Below are 23,524 nucleotides of genomic sequence, written 5' to 3'. Positions count from 1 at the left end.
CAACCTTGGTTCTTTCCCACCCTCCAGAACCCTAGGCCCATAATCCTGTGTTCCTTAGAAGGGCTCAGCCTGCGGTACACTATTCCAGCTGCACATCCTGAACTAGGACAGCACCCAGGCCGCTCCTCGGCCATCCTGTGTGCTGTAGGTAAAGCAGGCGAATGAACAACAACTCTCCAGAGACAAGGTCTGCCCTCCGCTAGTCAGAGAGGGTCTTCCTGCTGGAACAGGTGTGTGTGTGTGTGTGTGTGTGTGTGTGTGTGCGCGCGCGCGCGTGCACATGCTCACTGTTCCCAACAGCCCACCTGGGCCTCAGAGCTCCCCCCTCCCCCCGAGTCAGGCCCTGTGGCTACGAATTCTTCCTTCACATACCTTCATGAAGACAAGCACGCATGACTAACCATGAGACAAATCCAGTGATGCAAGTGCCCGCGGCTTATCTCATCTACATGGCGTGTCAGCGATGCGCTGAAGGACAGGATTTTCACTGCCAGTTCCCAGGACAAGGAATGCAGGGGAGTGAGCATCCGTGTGTGGGTGGTCCCGTGAGCCCACGCCCTGGCTCCTCCAGGCCCGCTTGGTCAGCTTCTCAAACCAAAAGGAGAGCGCTGGTTCTCCGCACTTCCGGACAGAGCTCCTGAAGCCCCGACATATCGGCTCAGGCAGCACATTTCATAAGGGCAGCTCTGAAGATCATCCTGAAGTACGCTCTGCAGAGTGGGTTAACTCATGTCTGTAAATGATCCAGCCAGCCAATCAAGGTCCCACCGACCGGGTAGTGTGTGACTCACAGGCTTCCACTTTATGGAGCTTGAGAACTAACTTAAAAGATTACTTACATTTACCATTTTCAGCAAGGAATAACCCAAAAGAAATAGGAGCTTGGCCAGGGTCCTGGGTACTGAACCCCTCTTCATGACTCAGATATAGTTACTTGGGATACCCCAAAATCATCCCACACTTGAAAAGATTAAGTGATCACAGACAATATCACGTGTCCCTCTACAACATCTTAGGGATTTCCGGGTGCCGTACGACAGGTCCCTGGTGGTCACTAAGAGGCACTTCAGATGCTGACAGCTGCCACCATTCGGAAGCCAAAGGAAGCTTCTGATCTGAAGTCAAATTAGTGCAGGCCCAGGCAGAACTCACAGGTGACACAGCCACGCAGGGAACTCTGAGGCGTCTCCATGACCGCGATCTCCTACAGCCATGGGGCTTAGGGGCAGAATGAAGGAGCACGAAAAAGCATGAACGCCCCATCTATCTGCACCCCAAAATCCAGTATCTTCTTGTATGAAAATAATTCATATATTTAGCTTAAAATAAATTCAGGTAAAGATGAGTGATGTTTAAAAACAGAACAGATAGTGGATATATATCTATATGTTAGGAGAGAGAGAGAATCACAGCCAGAAACAGAGACAGAGACAGACAGACAGGCAGTCAGAGGCTTTAAAGAATTGGCACGTGCAGTTGAGAGCTGGCAAGTCTGCGATCTCTTGATGGTGGGTGGGAGTCGGGGAAAGGGCCGACTGCGTCAGGTGAGTTTCATGCCTGCTCCCCTACATGGAGAGGTTCCTGCCAGGTGACTAGATCAAGGGGCTCTGGGCTCCTCAGTGGACTGATCCACCGGTGTTCAGAGCTAATGCGCCATCACGAGGCGGGGCCCACTCGGGGGCTGTGGGCCCGGGCGTGGGAAGGCGCACCTGTCACTGGCGCCCTCCCCTGCCCTCAGTTTCCCAGCCGCTGTGGAGTGAGCAGCTTTACCCCCTGAAGCCCTCCCACCATGAAGTTGGGGCCCGCTGACGGTGGACTGCAGGCTCCGTGACCATGGGCCACTCTAACTCTTCTCCCTTGAGTCCCAGCTGTCGGATCTCTTGCCCAGCACTGGGCAAGCTGACCAAGCAAACCAAGTCCAAATCTTAAAGGAAGAAGATAGGTGGGAAACTCCAGCAGGGTTTCTGTGTTGCAGTTTTGAGACAAAATTCCTCTTTTTTTAGGAGCTCTGTTTGTTCTAGAGGCCTACAACTGACAGGATGAGGCCTGCAGGCTGGCGGCGTACCTGCTTTACTAAAGTTGACTGACAGCAGTTGTTAGCCACACCTGAAAAATGCCTTCTCAGCGTCACCTCAGGCCTGGCCAACCTCTGGGCACTGCAGCCCAGCCAGCCTGACACCTAAAATGAGCATCACAGAGCACAAGATGGAAAGTAGCGGGCAGCAGCCTGCACCCCCAACCTGACACCTTGACCCACACGTGGCCTGGAAGTGGCCAAGATCCTCCTTCCTGTGATAGGATGGTCCTGGTCCAGTTTAAGATTGCAAAAAGCACTGCCTGTTTTGTTTGAGACGCTTCTGGGGCCTCATCTCTGTGCCAGTCCCTGTGATTGGCGCTTGGTGTCAATCATCCCGCAGCCTGTTATCACCACCAGCTTACCGAGGAGTCAGTGCAAGTGCAGAGAGTTTTGTATCTTCAGTGGGATAAACCTGATGGCAGGAGACATCCAGCCCACTTAGGGACAATGAAGGCAGCTTGCAGCATCGCTATGCCAGAGCAGGAGACAGAGGGCTTCAGGGAGGCTCCAAAGGCATCGCTGGCACCAAGCACCATTGAAAGCCCTGGCTCTAGAACCCTGGAGTGACACCAAAGGGGCCAAGTTCCAGACCACGTTTTGATCATCTCTCCAGATAAGTGGCAATATTTCTTATTTTAAATTATTTATTACTTTGCGTTCCCAATTAAGCTATAATGGGGCAGGCAAACTATTTTACTAGGCAATAAAAAATATTAATCCTACTCCCCAGTGAGTAAAATACAAGGCCAAAAGGTGAGTCGTTTACCATATCACCCCACCAAAAATTTGTGGGCACGTCCTGTCATTGCCGCTACAAGTAAAAACAGCTGCAGGAAAGAACAAGACGAACTGGTTACCAGCCTCCTTGAAAGCACCTATTTTTAGAATAATGACAAACTGTCTGTGTTTGCATAAGGAGCAGAAGTGACTGATGGACAGGGAAGGGGTAGCCAAGTCCCATCCCCAGACGAGGGCCTCCAGGAGAGAGAGGGAGCAGAGAGGACCCTCCTGGGGCAGAGGGTTGGCGGGAAAGCACGACACACGAGCCTGAATTGAGGGTCCACCTTCTCCAGGCGCTGCATAAAGCAGGAAACTCAGGCCAGCCTGTGGTGGAGAGCTCAAATGGCCTGAAGAGCCCTGCTTTGTCACTAAGAGTTGTTTTTCTGAGGAGCCAGTGTGACTACATATGGCCACCAGACGGGAGCTGATTTTTCCAAACAAAAACAAAATAAACCAAAGAACCTCACCCTCACTTTAAGCCAGACTGACTTACCTGCTGAGAGACTGTTAGCATTCCAGCTGGAAGTAGCTGGTGACAAGTGGGCCCAGGGGTGCAGAGGACGGGGGAGGGTGCTGTCAGGCTGTGGTGCGGCCCTCCGCCCTGTGCTGCGGGGTGTGAGCCTGGGGTTTTGCATGAAGTGCAGGGAAGGAGGACAAAGAGGAAGCCTCCAAGCTTCCACTGGTGTGTCTGGGTGTGGAGCACACAGGGAAAGCGCCCTTTCAGAGCCCTGAGGCAGCCGCCTGATAGTGGGCACTCTTCACACCACGGCCGGCCCACTGTCGGGTGCGGCCTTCATCCTGTGCATGGTCAGTAAACAGCTGATTGACTCAGTGAGACTCGCAGCGATCAGCCACAGAAGAAATGACTCCCAGACCCTCAGTCTGCTTAAAAAGGGCTTTCTCTAGCACAAACTAGAGGAATGCATCGAATTATTCTCCTGGTGGTTTCTCGTAAGCCTAATACAGGGTTTCCTTCTTTATTTCTTATTTTGGAAGAAATAAAGTACACCCAGGAAACCTCAGAGATCAGGCCTATTGCTGCCTAAGCACAGTATTGCAGGCGATCCACCAGATAGTGGCTGCTGCTCCTTGCCTTTCTGTGTGCACACACTGCCCCTCTTGTCCAGAAAGAGGCTTTCCTTTGAAATTTGTGTGGAGGCATTCTGCGTGCTAGGAAAGCCAGCATCACATGGACAAAGTTAAGGTCTACAGCAGACAGAAGCAGTAGCCAGGCTCCCTTGGACCATGGAAGCAGAGGTCTGTGAGCAGCTGAATGGCAGAACTTGGGGAAATGCATTCCAGGGATCTGATTCTCTAAGACACCCTTCTCAAACAGGTGTCCCAGGAATGTCCTTCTCAAATGGATGACAGACACAGTTTCACACTTGAGTCTGAAAAGCGTGAGGTCTTGCTGATGCCCTAAATATGCCCTACAGGCATCTTTTTCTTGTATCTGTACAAAATACCTTGCGTCCTTTTCAATGCGTTACTTGTTTTAGGAGGCACACCTCCCTCAGCCCCAACATGTTACATCATTTCTTCTGAGAAAGAAGTAAAGTTTTTCAAATTGTTGTGCTCTTTCTTTTGCTCTGTTTTTCACTATAAATCTGGTAAAAGCAGCCAGCAGTACCCATGCCATAGCCTGCATGTTGAACTGTCTTAAAATATCTTCAAACAGATCAATTAGTCTACTGCCCTTAATCTTAGTCTTACTTTCAGGATATAAGCAAGGAGTAGAATTTTTTTTTTTTTCTAGAGCATAACACACACGACCTCTGGTTCAACTGCCAGTGTTACCACCTCAAATCTCTTGAGCTTGGTTTTTATTGTCCATATTCATCTGAACATCCCGGTCTTCTGATCCTCAACCAGAATCACTCATCAGGATCTGCTTACAGAATTCTCTAGCCTGGATCTCCAAATGTTCTCAACTCCTTCGCTAACCAGCTCCAAATATTCCTCAGCACAACCAGGTATAGTCGTAGCAACAACCCCACTTCTCTGGTGCCAGCTTTCTGTATTAATCAGTTTTTCTATCACAGGGACACCTGACACCCACAGCTTAAAGGAGGGGAGGTTCAACCTTTCACAGACAGAAAGGAGATCTCAGGACCCTGAGAGGGGGGATATGAGAGAGGACAGAGAAATGAAAAGGCTAACTACAAATATTATATATATTTCTCTCTCTCTCTCTCTCTCTCATTACTGAGACTAAATACCCCATGCCTTACAAATTAAAGGAGGAAGGCTTACTTTGGCTTACAGTTTATAAAGGTTGCAATCCGTAGTCGTCTGGTTCCAAGGCAGGGCAGCACGGCACAGGGAAGCAGCAGAGGGGAGACCGTCCACAGCAAGGCAGGCAGGACGCAGAAGCAGAAGCAGGGCTGCCTCCTGTCTGTCTCTTTATATTCCATGCAGGCTACAAGCCTATTGATTGGTGCCACTCATACCCTGGACGAGGCTTCCATTTTCTACACCCTTAATCTCAGTGTCACACACTCTTTATCCACAGTCACACCCCGATGCAGCCACCTTTGTAACTCCTCACCCATGAGTGCGTGAGGTCTGGGGAAATCCTGCAGGCGATATAGTCACCACACTCACAAATATGGCAATAATTCATCTTAAGGGAGATGGTTAATTTGACTTACATTTTAAGGAGATCCAGTCCACACTGTGACAGCCGTGAGGCAGGAACATCATGGCCAAAGAGCACGGTACAGCAAATCTGCTCATTTCATGGCAGCCAGGAAGCAGAGCAGAGAAGTGGCGCCAGAGGGGCGTGAGGCACCACATGGAGCAGTCCAACTCCTGCCTCCCTCACCACCCAGACACATCCGGGAATTCACAGGTTTGCCGGGTGCTTCCGAAGCCAAGGAGGCTGGCATATCACTCCTAGAGATGAGGCTGCATCAGCACCCCGCGCTGTGGGGCAGTGTGTGCGGCACGCGTGGGCCCGGAGGGAAGTGGAGAGGGACAGAACTCTTTCCTAAACAACACCGAACAGTCGCCTTTCCTGCGCTCAGGAGAGCTTGGCTCCCACACAACTGGAGCCCTGGCTACCACCACACATTTTTCCCCAGCTTTGGTTAATTTCTGGATTCAATTTAGGAATTTGGATATGGATATGAATGAATAATTTTCTGTCACTGGGAAAACACATTAAATCTAAAGGAATTACTTGGAATTGCTTAGACTTGGAAAAGGAGAAGAATTCTACCAACACACCATACAAATAAGGACCCGGAAACCAGTCCTAACGTTTCGAGCCTTACTTACCACTGGTACTTAAGGACTCTACTATTTATTATTTATTTTTATTTTACTTGGGATTTCTTCGGGGAAAGGCCATGCTTCCTGGACGCTTCATCGTGACCCTACCCACACGTGGTGTGCCTCTTTTCCTGGAGAAAAGACGCCTAACTCGTCCCACAGGCTACCCCTTTCTGAAGACACATGGATAATGAAGTGCTATTGGAAGCGGTGGAACAATAGCGTTAGGTAATTAATATTCTTTGGGACTTTGCAGCTTCCAGTACATCCATCCTCTCTGGCCAAGAACTCAGTCAACAGAATTAAAACTCACATCGTACTTCAGAGTCTGCTACTGACCCGTAATAAGCAGCCCAACCTCCCGAGTTACTTTGAGAGTTTAATGTTGGTCAAAGGAACCAGAGACTAATGAAGTCACCACGTTCACTGACAATAAAATGAAGAATTCCCCTCCTGCCTCCAGGAAATGTGGCTTTTCCCAGATGGAACTTATTGTGTACAGCTGCACAAAAGTTGAAGAAACTTTTAGTGAATTCAATTTAACATTTACAAAGTACATTTATTAAACAGACTTTCTCCTATTGAAAATGTCCACTGTGGTCCTGGAAAAAGACCTCGGTCAGTCATTAAGCCCACTTGCTGCACACTTCTCCCATGTCAGTTGGCCAAATGCAGTCACAGGGCTCTTGTGTGTGGACAGGCCCGGCCCTGCACACAGCTGTGAACCCCGGGAGAGCTGTCTGTGTGCAGCGCCCCCAGGCCCCACGCTCATCCAGCTCTTCCCGATCCCTGGGTTCGATGCCAGCCTCATGACTGGGTCCTCCCTGTGCCCTCCCGCTAGTGAGGCCAATCAGGCCTGGACTGCCGAACAAATTCCTGCAAGAATGTACATACAAGCGAGCCATTTGCTTTTTGAGGTTTCTTCCCCCAATGACAGAATGAAAATTTCTCTCCAAGCGAAAGGGAAGCTGCTGTAACTGGATCTGGACCATCCTCAAAGGCCATCTGTTTGAGGCTTGGGGCCAGCTGTGGCACTGGGACGAGGTGGTGCCAAGGGGTGGGACTGTGGGCCCCTGTCTCATTCTCTTCCTTTTTCACTTGTGGCCATGCAGTGAGTGGCTTTGCTCCGCCGTGGCCCGCCACCATTTTGTGCTGCCTTTCTGCAGACCCGAGGAGGTGAGGACTGAGACCCCTGCAAGTGGGGCCACGGTGGATCTTTTCTCTTTATAACTTAATTATCCAGGTATTTGTCACTGTACTGGGGGCAGACGTCACTGTGTTGGAGCTCCCCAAGAGGCCAAAGGTTTTCACACAAGTTGTTGCTCACCTCTTTAGCAAAGGCCCATGCAAGCGGAAGGAGGGCCACGGGTATCACTGGGCCCCCCGGAACTTCAGAGCATAGGTCTACTTTCTGAGACTACATCTCCTATCACAGAGAAGAAACGCATATCCTGGAATTTCTAGGTTTTACTTTAGAAGAGGAGTGTTTTTCTCAGAAATGTGAAGCAATGCAATTTAGGGGAAAAAACAACATAGTCTCATCACGGAACTGGAGTTTTGATAGAGAGGCAGGTCAAGCTGATAGAAGACAAGTAGAAAGCAAAGTGTGTAGGACGTTAAACTTACACTGGAAATGTCTATACTCCTTCCATATGAGAGATATCCTTAGCTAGACACAGAAAGAAGGAGAAAGGGACAGATGGGTGGAAAGGTGGATGGGTGGGTGGGTGAACGGTCGGGTGGATGGACAAACAAAATGTGTAGTGTAAAGCATAAGGCTAGTTGTGAACCTCCATAGAGAACTCGATCTCTGGCAGCCTGTTTTCTTATTTCATAAACATTATTTCATTCCTTCTCTTAACAAAAGTGTAATTCCAGGCTTTTCAGGGACTACAAGGCATCTCAGATAAGCAACGCCCCACTGCCTCGTAGACGTCTCCAGTCCACTATGAGGCAGATGTCTCCAGTCCACTATGAGGCAGATGTCTCCAGTCCACTATGAGGCAGATGTCTCCAGTCCACTATGAGGCAGACGTCTTCAGACCACTATGAGGCAGCAGGCGTTCAGGCCGACAATCGCGTCTGCCTCGCGTGCTCGGCTTTACTGGCCAGCGACTAGTGCGCTTCCCATCGCGCACACCTTCCAGCGGACCCCACCGCCGCCGCGCGTGGTTGCAGCCGCGCCGCCCAGCGACGCCTCCCTCCCCCACGCTGCGCCCAGTCTTGCTCTCCCACCGCATGCTCACACACCCAGTCGTTCTGCCCAGAGCCGAAGCCCAGGTCCATCTGGGCTCGCGCCTGCCACCAGCTTCAGAAAAATGTGACTATGTTGCAAAAGACACCAGCTCAGAACGCCCCCCTCTTCCTGGGACCAGCCTTCCCTCTGTCCGTCGACCTTGGCCAGAACGTCCTGGACACTGGGGCTTGCACTTAGAAGAGGCTGTTCTTTGTGACCCACAGCCAACTCCCTGCCTTCCTTTCTGGTGATCTAGATTCCAAAAGAAGAAGAGTCTTTGGGAAGACAAAACGCAAATGAAAAGATGACTCAGCGAGACGGCGCCCCTCCCCTGAGCCAATCAGGGAGCCGCTGACGTCATGCCACAGGGCTCCCAGAAGGACGTCGTGGCGTTGTTACCAAAATCAGCAAAATCAGCTTCAAGGCAATCCCCTTCCAGATTTTTAGATTTACAGGTTTTGTTTAATTTCTATCTCATTATTCTGGTACATGCTCAGATGATTAAGTAATTATAATCATGATGGGGTGACACACAAGACAAAATGATGTGACAGTAGGGGACAGGGTAGTCTACACAAGGGTCCTACTGGGGTGCTGGGCAGGAATGAAAACTGTCAAGCTCGCTGCTGCTATCAGGGAACAGACGTGTCCAAGCACAAGGAGGTGAGGGCATCCGTCGAGGGGAGCAGGGAGGCGTACAGCAGGCTAGAGCTGGAGGCTAGCCAATGCTGGAGTGCTGGGGACTCGCTCGCTGCTTGCTAAGAAGGGGAGTGTATAAGTCACTTTCCTGTCACCAGGACAATGCAACCGACATCCCCGGTGCCAAGGCAGAGAGGCTCAGTGTGGCTCACGGTTTCAGAGACTCAGTCCATGGTCAGCAGGCCCCAAGGCAGCATGGCAGAAGGGCCAGGGGGCAAAGCCACTCTGCTGAGGGTAGACAGGAAGCGGGCCAGGGGCACAGCACTGGAGGAGAAAGGGCCAGTGACCCAAGGACATAAGTGCAGACAGAACACCTTCAGGACCACTGGCACACCCAGGAGGCTGCTCCACCATCCCCGCCCCAGGGAAGCCCCTCGGCCAACCAAGTTCACCCTGCACTCTAAATGACACAGTGATGTTTCCAGGGTCCTGGGTTAGAACTGTGGCATCTTTGGGCATGTTCAGAGGCTACAGTCTTCATACTTTCAAGTTTTCCAGCAATTTGAGGGTTTTTTTAAAAAATAAATGTTGTAAAACATGAAGACATTTGGCAGGAAAGTCACGGTTACCAGAACACCCCTCCCTTTATTTCATGAAGAATGTTTGCCAGATCACACGCCACACTCTCCTTCTGACGGGCGCGGATGCCACCTAACTGTCTTACAGACAAAGGCCTGCACAGTGTGGTCCCCACTGATATCTTTTTTAAAGACTGAGAAAAGTCTTTAAGAAAGTTTTCCCAGCACTGGGATCTATAAATTTAACCCTGAAGAGAGGACCACATCTGTGCTCTCCCAGAGTCTAAGAGTTAAAGAGCTGGGAGGGTCTCAGGTGCTGCTTTCATTTTGAACTTTCTTCCTTCCTCCATGAAGTAACCCTGGCACAATTCTGCACATCTCCTCGCATCTGCTCCTGCCCTCTGCACGCCAGCGCTTGCTGTGTGAGTGGCGTGCACGCTGCGACCCCAGCCCCTGGCCCATCCCGGGGACCCTAGCACCCACAATGCCCTCGGGCACATTCCTCCCACCCAGCCTGGGAAAGCGCCCTCCCTGCCTCTGGTCCGGAGTGTCCCTCCTCTACTAGGACGAGGCTGGAGCTCAAGTCAGAGCTGGGCAGGAAGGCGTCTCGGCAGACGGAAAGAGAAACGCAGGCTCAGGAAAGCAGCGCCTTTCAAGTGACAGACAGAGCAAGTACTAAGCAAAGCGATTTCCTGGAGAAAATGAGTTGAATTGAATAAAAAATAAGTGCAGGGACTTAGACAAACTATGATGTTTTCCCTTAGGTTTTAAACAACCACTCTCGAAATCAGTGTGCAGACTCCTCAAAAAACTAAAACTAGGAATTCCACTTGACCAAGTTATGCCCCTTTTAGGTATTTTTCTGAAAGAGACAAAGAAATGACATTTCAGTGATCCCTGAATGCCCATGTTTATAGCAGCATAATTTAATCTTGGAAACAGCCTCTTTGTTCATCAACACATGAATGGAGAAAGAAAATGTGGCATTTATACACAATGGACCATTACTCTGCCATGAAGAAGGATCGAGTAGAGTCTTTTGTAGAGAAATGGATGCACCTTGAAGCGATAATATTAAGCAAAATAAGTCAGACACAGAAGCTTAAATATCATACAGTTTCTCTTAAACAAGAAACCCTGAGTATCAATAAAGATCAAAATAAATCACAGGAAATAGGGAGATGGATTTTTATCAAAATCGAGAGATGGAGGGAGGGGAAGAAAAAGGCATGAGAAAGGAATTGGGGGGTGGCATGCGCACAAGGCTGCACCCCATGAAGACAGGCAGCACTCTGTGCTCCAAACTTGCGTGCATCGATAAATGCATGAACAGAACTCTGTAGGCTTGCCCTGGACACGTTAGCCTGAAGCACTAAATGGAGGACAACAGACATTCTTTTCCATTTACACCTTTAGTGCTTCCCAAGAGCACTCAGGAGGAGTTTCCCAAGGCTGTTTTCATTCGCCAGGGCTTGGTTCTGAGTGCCTTGCTTCCTGCGTGGGGCAGGGCAACAGGCTGCTGTCGGTGACCCTGCCCTGAACACGCAACTCCCTTGACTTAAGGAAAACTGTTGGCTTCGGGCCCCTGAGAGCACTCGGGGAGAAACAACGAATTTGAATGTTGCATCTTCCCTTTGCTGTTCTTAATCTGTCCAACTCACCCGAGCAGAGACGCATAGCAATGGCTAGTTACAGTGCAGACGTCGCCCACTGCTATCAGAAGGCACATCTCTACGCTGGGAGATTAGCCTGCCACCGACAGAAGCGAGTCATTGGCGAGAGAAGATCAGACGGTGGCCCACACGACCGCTGAGACTCTGTCCTCCCTGTAGGACTGCAGGGGGACTCGAGTGTCCTCAGCACAGCTTCATTCTCTTCTAGGTTTAAGGAGTGTTGAGGTAGCGAGGGCAGTGCTAACCTTGTGGTCTCTAACCCTGAATTCCGCCAGGATCAGAACCACACCCCAGAGCTGGCCTTGATCCTCCTGAGGGGAGTGCTCAGCCAGGGGCCTGCGAGCAGGACAGCATGGATCGTCTGGTGGGGGACAGGGCAGCAATGACAACGCTCCCCCTCACTCTGCCCCCGTGGGGAGATGACTTGCACACCCCAGCCTTGGACCCTGGCCCCACACCTATTTCCAGGCTGGAAACCCCTGGGACTCTTCCTGCTCCCGCACCCCTCCCCCTCTCCCTCCTGCTTGCTGTGCTTCAGGGGAAGGATCTTCATTGGTAAGCTAATAACAGCCAATCGATTTTGTCATCCTTCCCAGGAAGGAAATAAAAGCGAACATATATGCAAAGAAAAAAGATCTTCAGGCTGTTTAATGAAAAAATGTTCTGAGGCGCATGTGAGTGTTGCTGAGCTCATACAAGGTGCGCAAAGCCCGAGGAGGCTGGGGAGCCGCCCTTCCCATCAAAGGGCTCCTGCTCGCCCCAAGGGACGGTGCTCAGGTGCTCAGCTGGCACGGATGACAGATGGGGCTCAGACTTCCGGCCTATGCCTTGAGGTCTCAAAGGGATGCTGGTGCACTCAGGGTCTGCGGACCATTTTGCATGCCCTTGTTAGCTGCCCCATGACAGCGTGCAAGTGTCAGACCATACAAGGTGCAGCTGCTGCTGTAAGCGGTGGGCTGTGGGCTGCGGGCGCACCAGGGAGACTGGCACAGGGCATCAACTGTGCCTACCTGCCCGGACCGCTCCCCTGCTAACTGGGTGAGGCGTTGCTTCAGTTTGAGTTGGTTGGTTGTTTCTGCACTGGGGATTGAGCCCAGGAAGAACTGAAATACATCCTAGGTACATTTTTTATTTTTTATTTTGAGATGGGGGTCCAAGTTGCCCAGGCTGGCCTCAAATTCTCCCTCTTCCTGCCACAGCTTCCTGCATGGCTGCAATTACAGGCATGTGTCTCGCTCAGCCAAAGCCTTTGCTGCTGTTGCTATTTTTAAAGAAAATACAAAGAACAGTAAAACAATACAAAACAATAAAAGCAAAATATTAGAAACAACACAGAATTGCACTAAACAAAGTGATAGGAAGGGCCAGCTAAATAGCTCAGCGGATTAAAGCACCTGCAAGAAGAAGCAGGGTCCTGAGGTTCAATCCCCGGGCCTGCCGAGCTGGCCCCGGGGCACACTGAGATGACAATTGAGACTGGGCGTGGTGGCACATGCCTATAATCCCAGCTTTTGGGAGGCTGTAAACAGGTGGATCACTAGGAGTCTGATCTAGTAGTAAGACCCTGAACACCCTGTAGACTCTTCCCTAAAATACAAAAAAAAAAAAAAAAAAAAAAAAAAAAAAAAGTGGTAGAAATTCAGCAATGGTTGTTATCGTGCATATTGCTTCAAATTAGTTGTTCAGATGACCAGATATAAGCATGTAAGATTGGTCAAAAAATCATAAAAAAATTAAAAAGGAGTGAGAATCAGTTAAGCATTAACTGCTTCTTTCAAGAAACCAGCAGTAGTTATCCAAGCCCTCCTGTGTGGATCCACATATATTTCTTTTCCCCTCCTCCTTCCTTCCTTCTTTCTTTTCTTCTTTCCCTCATGCCAGTTGTTCTGGCCCTTTGAGCAGTTTCTCCACCCCACGATATCAAGCCTTATGGGATCGAAATAGCTCACACTTGGACTACCCCACATTTTGGAACCCTGCACCCACCCTTCAGGATTCATGATCAAGTAGTACTCTGAACTGTGAAACCTGGCATCTGTCACAAACCCTGTCTAGCACCTCTCTCCTCTTGTCCTTGCCGTGTCCCCAGAAAGTAGGTGCATGCCCACCTTCATTTTACAGATAGTAGACAAGCTTGTGACAAGAGGGAAGATTTCAACCTAGGTCTGTCGTTCTTTTTTTAATTTTTATTTTTATCTGTGCCTGTTTGCACTGCGTGATTCCATCCTCCTGGGCAGCTGGAGCCTGGATAGAATGTACTGTAGTTCCTGAGCACTCCGTCCCCTTGCCTCTCTCTCCTTCCTCGGTCTCTGGAGCCCCTTTCCACTTGCAAGAGCTCTAGCTCCCTATTCCCTGGTATCTAAATGAACATTGAGATGATTTCCACGGGCTTCAGCTGGAGTGATGTAGCTCGAGCTACAGCCTACTAGCTTCCTAGCGCTTTGGTGACAGACCCCCACCAGCTAGGTGCCTAAAACAAATGACAGAAGCGTGTCCTGCCCCAGGCTGGAGCCAGCAGCCAGCATGGTGGGCCCCTCTGAGGCTTCCCAGGCCTTCCCCCAGCTTCCAGTGTTTGGTGCCCATCTTTGGGAAGGTAAAGAAGTGGGCTCCAGCGCACAAGTTCCCAGCCTCCTCCAAACTACCAACCAGCTGCTGCTCACCCCCCTCAGCAGACCTCACTCCCAAGCAGGATTCTGTGACCCTCATCTTCCCTGGCCTCTGCCTCTGTGGTGGAGCCAGCTTTCCAGCCCCGGACCGTTTGTGAGCACATGTGCTGCTGAGACAGCCCAGAGGCCAGCTTGTCTTCCCCAAGTGCTCCTCTCTGAAGAGTGAGTGTCTGAGTGTGGTCTCGCATTCCTGCAATCCTGGCCCTCTGAAGGGCTGATTCACGAAGGCCGCAGGTTCAAGCCCCACCTGGACAACTTGGTGGCTTCACGAGACGCCGTCTTGAAGTAAAACGTAAGAAAACTACTGAGGATGGAGCTCAGCGTGAAAGGCCTGAGTTCAGTCTTCAGTGCTGAAAACTAGAGTGGGCATCCGGCTGCTAGGAAACCAGGCCACCTTCAGCCACCCACCAGAAGCTGCACCTGTGCTCAGCGCCTGCTCCGCCCCGGCCTCTCACTCCCCTCTGCCTTTCCTGCCTGAGCCTCGCACCAGCTCTTCCTGTGTCTCCTTCACCAAGGACTGCACTGAAGTCATCTTTCCGGACACCCCTGGCTCCTTCCATGAGCCCAGCTTTCCTGAGCTCAAAGTGCCTTCAGAGCCGCCTGCCCTCAGGACTGGTCAGCCCTTAATGTCACACCCCAGCAGACTCACGAGGCTCCTCATCAGGCTGCCAATCACAAGGCACTGTGGGGTCCTCGTCCATGCGGCATGAATCCATGGAAAGTACCCGCCACAATTCAGGTTCAGCCCTCAGAGACCGGTGGCCACGGTGCAGAGGGCAGTAGCGGAGCCTGCGGTGGCTCTGACCTCCAGGCTCCTCTGTGCACTTCGGCAGCTCAGCGCTGGTCATGGTTAAGTGCCTTGCTTCGGCGACGGGCACTGACCAGCCCCTGTGGTCAGGATGGGGCATCAGAGCCTCCCATCTGCAAGCTGAATGCTAGACCTGGCCTCGCTGAGCTCATCTGCCGGCGAAGTCAGTAACGCGGCATTTTCAGTTAAAAAGGTCATCGAGCAAATCGGTGCAAGTTCCTGTGTTCATCCGCCCCATTCCTGCCGTTATGGGAAAGTGCCTGCCACAGACTGGCTTACAAAAGAAAGACACTCACTGCCACCAAGCTGGAGCTGGACGCCCGAGATCAGACGTGGGCCCCGGAGGTCTGATGAGGACCTCTTCCTCATCGATGGTCTCAGAGGATCCCGCGTAGGGGCAGGGAAAGCGACAAGCGCAGCCCCACAGGCCCTTTCTTACAAGAACAAATAACCCACTCTCCTCCCCATCCAGAGCCTAGTGCCACTTCCCTGGGGTTGAGCTGCAATAGGAGTTTTGGAAAGACACAAGAGTGCAGCCGTGGGAGTTCCTTAAGTCAGGCGGAGTTGACGAGGAGATGGAACACATTCTTAAGAGGTCACCCCATCAGTGGCCTTTGGGGGTGAGGGGAGGAGGCCACAGGAAACCTTGCTGCATGCGTTCACTGCCGAGCGTCCTGAAAGTTGTTGGGAATAAACCCACTGCAGCGCTTGAGGTTTTGTGTGTCTTTCTAGTGCTGTGTAACAAATTTATTTTAAAAGCACACATCGTCCGGGAAAGGTTCTTCTAGGGCTTACACTATTTTAAAAGATGACAGCCAACACTGTGGCCATAAATGTGGTATTAATGCTTACAGCAGCCTCAATTATTTCATCAGAGACCGTTGGATATTGAGGTATTATGATCAAAAATATGGAGAAAGCTTTTAAGGTTTTTTTTTTAGCATATTACAGTAAAAGTCCCATGGCCGTGAGTCTCCTGCAAAATCCTCCCCCTGGCCTTGCACACGCTCCTCCCCTGGGCCTGGTCACTCCGGCAGCTGCTCTGGAGTCCTCCTCCTGAGGCTCTCTAGCTGCACTGGCCTCGCTGCCCTGCTGTCTTGAATTGATCCAAAGCATTTCCTTCTCGTGGTCATGTCAGCTCTGCAGAGGACCCTGGAGTCACGTGGTCCCATGAACAAGGCAGAGGGCTCAGCACCATGCTTTTATTTAACAAAAATAGTCATACATGGTAGATCAATGAGTTGTGATTTTAAAAAGACAATGAAAGTTTAATTTAAGGAATTATTACAGTAAAAGATATACAGTTTTTAGCAGTCCCCCTCACTTCAAACACACTTACCCAATTATTCTTGGGAATGTGTCCTCTACTATATAGCAAGATGGCTCATTTAAGCATTTGCCATATAGTCTGTCCCTGCTACTCCATGACCTCTGAGTAGCCATCACTCCCACCACATCTATACAACTTGCTCTCCGTTTTGCTTTTGGTGCCCCCAGCTCGCAGAACGAGGCCTGTCCTGGGCCCCAAGGTCTGCCCCTCCAGAACTGCAGCTACCAATTTTCTCTCTCTGCATCTACCCTGCAAAGGACCACTGTCTCTGGATGCTGTTGCCTCAGTTCCCCGTCCCCGCAGCCCGTGGGCCACGCGTGGGGGCATCAGGACCCTGAGTGCGGAGCCCCACCCGCCTTGGCTCCCTGAACTCTGGACGAGCAGTCTGTGAAGCTCCAGCGGCCAACATTGGAGCCCCGCAGCATCCCATTTGCACGGAGATCTTTTTCTGCTCCTCCCCTCCCCTTTCAAGAATATATTTTAAGATGCAGCGAGAAAGTCCAAGGATGGCAATGCCCTGCCTTTCGAGGTGGTGTTAGAACAGAACGATGTATTTGTAGTCACATAGGTGGAAGCTCACAGAGCTGGAGCTCAAACCCCAGACAGGACCCCTTTCTAGCACCATTCGACTGGCTTTCTCTCTCTCTCTCTCTCTCTCTCTCTCTCTCTCTCTCTCTCTCTCTCTCTCACACACACACACACACTGCACATATTTTCAAATTCATGCATGCACACATACATATTGCTTGGATCATCTGCAATAAAATATGCTTCAAGTAAAGTCACCTTAATAGTAAAAAGTCAAAGTGAAGAAAGGCAAAGTTAATAACCTGACTCGTGGCTATCAAAAAAACAATAGTATCTTTTTAGCAAATATGCCTTTTTCAGTGGCCAGAGATAATTCCTAGGTGCTTATTACCCACCTGAGCATGCAGATTTTAAATAACTTGTTCTATTATATCCATTCTATTACATCAATTCTTTCAGCAATTTCCTTGTAAAATTAGATTGGTGCGCCTGTTCGCTTCCAGAAAGCACTGAACCAAACCAGTGCAGTGATCTCAGCTGTCTTTCAGGCCAGATTTAACCTTCCGATACAGGCATTAAATACAGATTAACATCTTGTCTCTGAGAAGTTTACATTTAGTAGACAGGCCAAAGTTTCATTAAACTATAGATCAATATATAATTCATGATAAGAAAACTAGAAGATAGACACCCTGTTCTTCTTTCTAGGTAAATCTCTTGCTCCAGTTTGCCCACAACACACGCCAGGGGAGCAAAGTTTCATTTGGAACGATGAGCCAATGAGTTTTCCTAAAATTACACAAGGGAACAAGTGCCACTTTCTAGGTCCACAGTCTCAGTTTTGATTAAGGTAAGTAATTTGTTTACTTGGTGCTGGGAATTGAACTCAGGACCTTGCACTTACCAGGCAGGCACTGGGCTGCTGATAACTCCAGCCCCACAATCCTGCAGTCTACATTTTGGAAGGGGTCATCAGAATGACTCTGGTAAATCCAACCTAACTGCAGCAATGTGCAAAGCTTGTCTCTGAGGGAAACTTGGACATGCTTCAGTGATTCTGTAAAACCCACGAGAAGAGCCAGTCATCATTTCATCAGGAAATGAATTCCTCCCAGGGGTCGGCCTTGTGGCAACGCGAAACTCACTCTGTATTTCAGGCCAGATGGGCAGCTCCGGGACCACAGAGCAATTAGGTGGAACTTCGCAGCAGGTCCCGGAAATGCAGGTTGGCTCCAGGCACAGGTGTCCAGCAGAGCCTCAGGAGCTAAGAGGAGCTCTGGCCGCATCAGGAGCCCAGAGGGCACTGCAAGGCCGCTGTCTACCAAGTCCGAAGCGTCATAAAGATGTAGTCAGTAAGCTGAAAGTAAAATAACATAAGATGGGGTGGAAATGGCAGGGGGTTTTTTTACAGGTATTTTTTAAAGTTGCAGTATGAGCTTAACATCCTACGTAGTGTCCTTACATTACTGAATTCTCTGAGCCATAAAAAAAAAAAAAAAAAATCATTGCTCTTGCATTAGTTCAGTGCCCCTTGGATAAAGATCTAAATCAACATTTGTCTCTGTAACTCATGTTCTTTTCTTAGGACTGAGACACGTTAGCCCTAGACTGGAGAGCAGAGGTGGGCTTCTCTGTGCAGCACACAGCTAAGGAATTTACGCTGTGATTGCTCATAGGTTAATACGGCTCTTAGTTCTTACTCTTCCTATAAAATGAGAATTATTACTCTAAACTGTTTTGGTGGATTATTACAGAAATACACTGGAATACTTGTGGCAAAACATGCTGGAATAATTGCTGTGTGTGCCAGGGCTGTCCACAGGCCGCCCCTAGTGCTGAGCAGGACAAAGGTACATCTTTTCTATCTTAATGAGAACTGCTTAGCCCCTGCCTCTTTGCATTGCGAGCTCTCTAGACACGATGTGGGACCCAGAGAATCCTGCTGAGGATGAGGTGAGTCATTCTTAGGTAGTTTCACGAAGCTGGAAAGAGTACTGATGATGGGTGAGCTTAACTGTGGACTTGACTGGCTTGGCACAGCCTGTGGGATCAGAAAGACCCACTTCGGGGGGTGACGCAGGGGTCTTGTAGGTCCCTCCCCGTCTGGCTCTGTCCCCCTAGCCTGCCAACATATACCAAGCCTCTTTGCTCCGCCATACCTTTCCACCATGGCGTCTGTGCCTTGGAGCCAGCTGACTGTGGTCCAAACCTCCTGCCAACATGAGCCAAGCAAAAGCTCTCCTTTAAACTGCCGATTTGGGCCTGCGTACCTCAGCAGCCGGAAGGCTGCCCTGCACACCGTCTCCACACCACAAGGCAGCCCCTTGGCTGATGGGAACTGCGCATCAGGGGAAGATGACTAGTTCTGAAAGTGCATGTGCTAAAAAGGGCCTAATCGTCTCCACAGAAACCAGGTTCCAACACTAGGAAAGGCCACAGGCATGATTCTGTGCTCTTGCTGGGACTGACACCTGGACCTGTATGCGGAACTACTTGTCCTAATGTCAGCTGCTGGGTGATGTTAGAAACAGCAACAGAGCCAAACCCAACTGAAGTGCATTCAGCTGGGCTGCATTCCATCCTGCAGAAGACACGAGGAGCCGAAGTGCCACAGTGAGCAACCTCCATGTGTAGGAACACCCCGTGTGTGTCTTGCACTGTCCAGGAAACCAAAGTTCTCAGCTGCAGACAGCAAAGGCATGCAGAGCGGTACAGCATAGCCCAGGAAAATGCGGGGTTTAGGGACCAGTAAGATAGCGAAGATCCCCCTGGTTAATCTCTAGTCCAGGCCCTAGGAATTTTTCTGCTATCACGACCCTCCCTGGTTGGCATTAGAGGAGACAGCCGTACCAAGTGGACTAGTGAAGAGTTACGAGCAGGGTCTGGAGACAGCAAGGAACGAGGAAACTGCCTCTGTGCTTGGCTGAGGAATGCCCAGACGCCCTGCTGGCTCAAGGGGATTTCAGAATGGATTTCTAAGAATCTAACGTTCAGCCTGCAAACTATCTGAAAGCCAGAACACTCTTTGTAAATTTGAGATGACATTTTCATCAGAACCCCTAGAAAAATATTAAAATTTGTATTCACTTATTTTTCCTTCCACAAGGGTTTGAAACCCTTGATAAGTTTCAGAGTGGGCTCAAGAATGATTTTCCCAGGGAATGTCAATGTTTTCATAAGACATTGATGTACAATTATGTCCAACAAGTAGAGCAACCGAGTCAATAAAGTTAATCTGACACCAAAGGCAGGAAAGCCAATACAAAAGATTAGCTTGTTAGCAGTTTGGTGCTTTCCGTGTCCTGTGCCCCTTTGAAGTACTGAACATGGGACACTGCAGCCACAACATCAAAAATGAATATAAATCCACAGAATGTGACAAACAAAATTCCTCCCCTTGTTTGTATACCATTATCTGGGGCAGTGTATGAATCAAATTAACTTCAATTCAAAAGATAATTGACTTGTTCTTTCTTCTCTAGGTTCCCAAAAGGCCTCCAATAGTCACCACCTTTGGTTCTTTTCTGAAAGTCGGTGACTAATTTAATTAGAAGAACCTGAGGTCATTTCCAGACAGGTGCTAACAATGCCCCCGTGCAAATCACATTCCACAAGCTGCTGCGTGGCAGGCCTTGCTGAAATTTCTCAAAACACAAATAATTAGCACTGCTTCCAGTGAGGCAGGAAATAGCAAAAGAGGTTCAGACTAAGTGGTCAAAGACTCAGCTTTTACTCTAAAATCAGGAAAAGACAAGAATGTCCATGATCACCACTTCAGTTCAGTATAGTTCTAGAGGCCTTAGCCAGAGCAATTAGATAAGGCAAAGAAATGCAAGGAATAAGGAAGGCAGTAGGTAAATTATCACTGATCGCAAATGACGGCACAGCCCACATAGGAGGCTCCAAGAACTCCACCGGGAGACCTTTAGATTTAATAACCAAATTTTGTAGTATATCAGGGTACAAAAACACTCAAGAATCAGTAACATTCCTGCACACAAATACAAACTCATGAAGAGAGAAATTAGGAAAACCAGCCCTTTCATAATAGCACCAAAAGAAAAAAAAAAAAAATGAAGAACGTTGAAATCAATCTAACAAAGAAAGTAAAAAGTCAGAGGTTGAAGTGGTTATCAGACAATGGAAACAGGGCTGGGGAGACAGCTCAGTAGAATAAGAGCCTGCCTGATAAGTGCAAGGTCCTGAGTTCAAAGAACTCAAGAGTGAAAAGAAAAAGAAGGGAAGGGAAGGGAAGGGAAGGGAAGGCAAGGCAAGGCAAGGCAAGGGAAGGGAAGGGAAGGGAAAAGAGAAGAAGAGAAGAGAGAAGAGAAAGATATCACTTGCTCATGGATAGAAAGAAGAAATATAGTGAAAATGGTCATACTCCCTAGTATTATACATATTTAATACAACTGCAATGACAATACAATCAGTATACTTCACAGAATTAGAGAAAACATTCATAAAAGTCATGTGGAATCATAGGACCTAGAACAGCAACAATTCTGGGCAACAAAAGCAGGGTAGGTTGCATCACCATCCCTGACTTCAAGCTATACTACAAAGCTATTGTGATAAAATCAGCATGGTACTGGCAAAAAAAAAAAAAAAGAAAGAAAGAAAGAAAGAAAGAAAGAAAGAAAGAAAGAAGAGAAAAGACTCAAGGATTTCCACAAGCCAAAGATGAAAACTAGCTTCCTGTTCATCACCTCGCCCTAAGCTAAAGTGAAAATGCATCAAAGATCTGCATATTAAAATGCATATTAAAAGCACAAAATCTGCTGGAAAAGAAATTAGGTAGAACTCTTGAAGACAAAAGTGTAGGCAGAGATTTTATGAACAAAACCTCAAATGCATCGGAAATACTATGAAGAATCAAAACTGGGATCTCATCTTATTGAAAAGCACTTGCACATCAAAAAAATCACTAACAGAGTGAAAGGAGCCCACAGAATGAGGACAAAAATCAGAGCTAGTAGTTCCTCAGAAAAAGCACTAATGTGTAGAACATATAAAGATCTGAAGAAAATCAGACTTCCCAAATTTAAAGACCTAATCCAAAAATGGGCCTCTGATGTGTATACACACTTCTCAGATTAAGAAGTACAAATGGCAAATAAATACATGAAAAAATGGCTGTCTGCTGCCGCCGCTCTTGCCCTTTTGCTCTTTTCTACCTCCATGAACTGCTGCCCTCTGCCATGTACCACCCTGCTTAGGAGCTAGTCAGGTATAGACTGAAACCTTCTCTAACCATCCTGATTATGAAACATGGAAAAGATTGTGCCCAACAATTGCGTCTTAGGGACCCAGGGTACAGCAGTGGACAGGACACACTCAGTATGTTACGCAGAACCCACAACTGAACAAACGGTCCCTGCGAGCCTGAGGGGACAGGAATTAGAAGAGAAGCACACTACCAAAGCCTATGGAAAGGGAGCATCCTGCAGCTCAGATGAGACAACAGGGTGCTACCGGCACGAGCTCTTGTCTTCCTCTTTCCTGCGGCCACGTCCTCTTCGTTTCCCGGGCTCCACAGGCAAGGGATCTTTCCGATCCCTCTGCCCCGCAGAGAACCACTATCTAAGTGTCCATATGGCGAAGAGAGCTGTGATGGAGCTGTATCCGAAGGAGTGATGACTGTGGCCAGGGGAAGCAGTGGGCTGGCTCAGGAGGCCTGTCCCTCAACCAAAGCAGCATCTGAGCCGTTAGTGGGAAAACGGATGAGGAAAAGCCAAACATCTTAACTTGTCAGTTAGGAGCAACCCATCCATGAAAAGCGCACAGTGGAGGCTCCATGAAGACGTGGAACTGGAACCAGAAGAGGCCGAGAATAGCAAAGGCGGTGCTGGCAACAAAGGCAAGGCAGGGGCATCGACATCCCTGACTTGAAACGGTGCCACAAGGCTGCAGTGATAAGAACAGCAAGGTACTAGGAGCAAGCAAACTCGTGGATCAGTGGAACATATTAGAAAACGGAAAAACCACTCCAGACAGACCTAGCCACCTTATCTTTGATAAAGGTGCCCAACATTTTCACTGGACAAAAGATAGCCTCCTATTGAAGATTAATTAAAACTAGACCATATCGCTCCCCGTGCATTAAGCTAAAATCAAAATGGATCAAAGATCTACATATTGAAGCAGAAACACTAAGTCTGCTGGAAGGCAGGATAGGTAGAACTCTTGAAGACTAGGTGAAGACTTTATGAACAAAACCCCAATCACACAGAAAATATCGCAAACAATCAACAACTAGGATTTTTTCTTATTTAAAGTCTTTTGCACAGCAAAAGGAACCACCAACAGAGTGAAGAGACAACCCATGATGTGGGAAAAAATTTTGCCAATTGTTCTTCAAACAAAAGAATGCTATCTAAAATATATAAAGAACTCAAAACAATCAGGCCTCGCCCCCACCCCAGTTTAAGGACCCATTCCAAGAATGGGCATCTGAAATGAATGGCCACTTCTCAGGTGCAGAAGTGGAAACAGCAAATACATATGTGAACAAATGTCCAATATCACTGCTCATGGAAGCGATGCAAGTTAAAACAATGCTGAGATTCCACTCACCCCAGAAAGAATGGCTATTATTGGGGCCGGGGAGACGGCTCAGCAGAATAAATGCTTGCCTGGCAGGCACAAGGGCCTGAGTTCAATCCTCAGGAAATCAGCCAATAACATGCTTATAGGGCTCTGGGGAGAAAAGGACCTTCTCTGCTGTTGGTGGGAATGTAGACTGGTGCAGCCACTGTGGAAATCAATGTGGAAAGTCCGCAAAAAAACTAGGACTAGAGGTTTCATTCCCTTCTTGGATATCTTCCTGAAAGAACTAAAATCACCCCACCAGTGATATACGGACACCCATGGCTACTGTGGCACCATTAATAACAGCTAAATCTTAGCAACAGCCCAAATACTCACCAGCTGGTG

Source organism: Octodon degus, unplaced genomic scaffold (genome assembly GCF_000260255.1).
Source record: "Octodon degus isolate 3935 unplaced genomic scaffold, OctDeg1.0 scaffold00039, whole genome shotgun sequence".
NCBI lineage: Eukaryota > Metazoa > Chordata > Mammalia > Rodentia > Octodontidae > Octodon > Octodon degus.
The sequence above is the reverse complement of the archived record's forward strand: the minus strand, read 5'-3'. Positions refer to the sequence as shown.